The sequence below is a fragment of the Leuciscus leuciscus genome, assembly GCF_965113295.1.
Source record: "Leuciscus leuciscus genome assembly, chromosome: 3".
Taxonomy (NCBI): domain Eukaryota; kingdom Metazoa; phylum Chordata; class Actinopteri; order Cypriniformes; family Leuciscidae; genus Leuciscus; species Leuciscus leuciscus.
In genome coordinates, this window is record NC_138727.1 from 20,663,926 (window position 1) to 20,667,615 (window position 3,690).

The 3,690-nt window shown below is 46.4% G+C and overlaps 1 long non-coding RNA gene across 1 annotated transcript; it reads left to right on the forward strand.

Moving 5' to 3' along the window:
- The first annotated feature begins 2,174 nt into the window (after positions 1–2,174).
- On the forward strand, positions 2,175–3,188 carry LOC309495852. Its single transcript, XR_014204849.1, has 2 exons — positions 2,175–2,484; positions 2,762–3,188. It is a non-coding gene; the product is annotated as an uncharacterized lncRNA (long non-coding RNA).
- Positions 3,189–3,690: the final 502 nt, after the last annotated feature.

Below are 3,690 nucleotides of genomic sequence, written 5' to 3' on the forward strand. Positions count from 1 at the left end.
ATGCACTTTCCAGGCTGCCGGCCCCTGTTTCCATCTCCACTGTGGCCCCAGGCATAGAGGTCCCCTTAGTCCCTTTGAGGGCTAGTGACCATAAGACCCAAATCTTGTGCCAAGAGACCAGTGCCTTACCAATCCGACAGAAGGCCGACTTGCAAGCCCTACAGATGGAGGATCCTGCTATTGGGCCATTCATCCAGCTCTGGAAACGAGGAGCAGTCCCAACAAAATCAGAACGGATACTGCTGCCTCCAGAGGCTCAGAAACTGCTGAAGCATTGGCTAAGGATTCGGTGTCGGGATGGGGTGTTGTACCGCAGCGTTCGGCTGCCAGGGTACAGTAGAGAGACGTTTCAGCTCATCTTGCCGCAGTGCCTAAAACAGGAAGTCTTGAGAGGTCTTCATGACGATCATGGACATCAAGGTATAGAACGTACAACCCGCCTCATTAGAGAAAGATGTTTTTGGCCTGGTATGTCTCAAGAGATTGAGAACTATTGTCATGAGTGCGGCCGTTGCATTGTGGCAAAAGCGGTCCGCCCACAAGTGAGAACTTTTCCAGGGAATCTGACCGCGTCCAGACCTCTAGAAGTCGTAGCCATCGATTTCACCACTTTAGAGAAATCCACAGATGGGCGTGAACATGTTCTGATTGCGACGGACGTGTTCTCAAAGTTCACGCAGGCATACCCAGCCCGTGATCAGAAGGCCAGCACAGTAGCTAAATTACTTACAGAGGGTTGGTTTTATCGTTATGGGGTGCCCAAGCGGCTTCACAGTGACCAGGGCAGAAGTTTTGAGGGAGACCTCATGAAACAGTTGTGCCAGTTGTACAATATTGCTAAGAGCAGAACGACACCGTATCATCCGGAGGGTAACGGGCAGTGCGAAAGATTTAATCGCACGTTACACGATCTACTCCGCTCGTTACCCCCGGATCAGAAACGTAAATGGCCCCAAGCACTTCCCCACGTGCTGTTTGCTTACAACACCACGCAGCATGCATCAACTGGCCACTCACCCTTTGAACTGATGTTTGGGCAGAAAGTACGACTGCCAGTGGACTTTCTTTTGGGTAGTACTGAAGAGGAAACTGGACCTGGGCTTCCCCACGATTGGATGCTACAACACCAGCATAATCTCAGGGCAATTTACACACATGCACGGGACCGTTTAATGCTCTCAGCAGAGCGTCGAAACCAGCAGGTCACCCCGTCAGCGAACCAGCCACTTGCCCCTGGCACATTAGTCCATAGGAGGAGCCATCCTTTGGGCCGCCATAAGATTCAAGACTTTTGGGATGCTACAGTGTATCGAGTACAAGAGGCCTTGGACCAGGATGGGAGAGGGTACAAAATCTGCCCAATGGAAGGGAATGGATCGGAAAAGAACATTCATAGATCAGAGCTTCGAGTGATTCCAACTAAAGCACGGGTAGACCTGAACCACTCCACAATACTTCACAGAGTACGGGACCGCCAAGAGCCGGAAAAGTCTGGAATAAGTAGGTTGCGGTCGGCAGAGGATAGTGATTCGGAGGATGGGATTGTGCTGATGGAATCATTGACCAACATGGAGAACAACAGTGGTGCACCGTCCGAATCTCACTACCTAAACCCACCTAGCCCCCCAGGACTGATGACATCTGTGCCTGATGGGACAGAGGACCACACGTGCCTTGATGGCCATGTTACCCCCACCATGGAGGTTGAGCAAGGTTTCCCCCCAAACCCCGACACTGTAGTAAGGCGCTCAGTAAGGGCTACCGCAGGCCAACATAGTAATCTATTCCATCTGCCTAGAAACGTCCATAGCAACTTGGGCCAAACTAACTCAATTGAGGGTAGACGCACAACCCCTACTCCCTTGTTAGTAAGATTTAGACCTTGGGTATAAGTAGAACGGGGGATATCCTCACCGAGACGGTGAGTTCTCAAAGCTGGGGTGGATGTGACCAGGTTAAGTGTTTTAGTTGGAATTTGGATACCCTATGTAGGCTATTTATACTTACTCCATTCCTATAGAGGGAGTCTGTTGCAGGCTAACTTCCTGTGCTTAGGCTTCCACTAGGAAGTAGATAAAAGCAGCGTGCAGGGTGGATGAATTGTGTTGTTTTGTTTGCCCGGTCAGCGTGCGTTAAGTGCGAGCTGAAAAGTTATCTATAGCAGAAGTTCATCTTCGCGAAAAGTTGGACGAGTAACTGGTCGGCGCATCGCCTTTGTTCTCAGTTAAGCAGGGAGCGGTTGCGAGCCGAAGCAACGAGAGCTTTTGATTCATATGGGCGAATTGCTGTCGTAGCTGTAAACGGGAACGGTAAGCAGCTGTTTCTTGACTGATGCGTGCAACTCAGAGAGCTCGGTAAACGAGATCGTCCTTTAATAGAGCTATTCTCCTCGCTCTTAGCTTTCGGGGGATTAAGCCGGATGCCGAGGAGTGGAGTGGAGCACCAGTAATTAATGCAACTAGGAGCGGGGATCCTAAGTGCAAGGTAGTGATTCACTGGTGTAATGTTGTAATGATTTAATGTATTAATGTGGGATGTACTGTGCCAATTGTTTGTTTCTTCCCTGCTTAAATGTGTTGCACTATTGCTGCGAGTAGAAATAGATTTTATATATTTATTCTGTGTGGTATGTTGTAAGCGAGATTGTATACTGTGTGAAACATTATTGTGTAAACCAGGGAAGGATAATACAGTTAGAAGGAAACTGGTGTAGTTGGTTTTATGCTATGTGTGCTTATGGTATGTTTGTGATTTATTACAGAAACTGAGTGCTTCGGGGTGTAATTGCCGCTTTCCCCTATTATAAATGTGAGAACTGTATTGTACCTCCAAGGTGTATTGTACATTTTGTTTGTTTTGTTTGTTGTTTTCTTTGCTTTCCTGAAGGGGTGGTTTTTTTGATGAATGGTCTGGCAAACAGTATTAAAACATTGTGCCCCACTTACCCAAAGCTAGCCTCTAGTGTAGATTTGGGGTGGTTTCACATGGATTATTCAGTTTGAGTTTGCCGTGTACAGGGTTTCCATATTGGGGGTGCTGTGTTAACTAAGATTGCGGTATTTGATACACTGTGTGATAGTGAGGTTTTGCTGTTGGCCAGTTGTGTGCCTATGGACAGTATTATTTGCCAACCTTCAATATTTTAACTATACCATTTGTGATAATAAAGTAAGATATTATTTTTTGTATACCAGCCTTTGTCTTCCTTTGAATCCTTTAAGATACCTGTTAAAGGGAACTAAGTAATGCTGATAAAGAAAAGTTCCATTATGTTACATAAATATCAGCATACAAACACTTTGAACAACTTAGGTGGAGAAAGGTATAGTAGCCTAAAATCATAACATCATAATATTCATCATATACACAATTCACCGCTATATTGCTAAATTGTACACGATTTTTCATATCAATAGGAAAAATATACCGGGATAACCTGGATCCCTTTCAGTCAGTCACTACGAGTTATGTCAGAGACTGACGAATGGGGGTTTCGCTAGAGAGCACTATCACCTGAGAGTATGAAAATACCATGGGTCTTTGGAATTTGCAATTTGGTCTTTGGTATAAAAGGAGCCGCGAGTGCAATCTCGCATTATGTTTCTGCTTCGGAGCTGAAGTGCATATGTGCTTCTACTTTGCCTTCTTCAATCAACGAGTGCTCTTCAGTCGGTGTTGGTGTGACGGCGC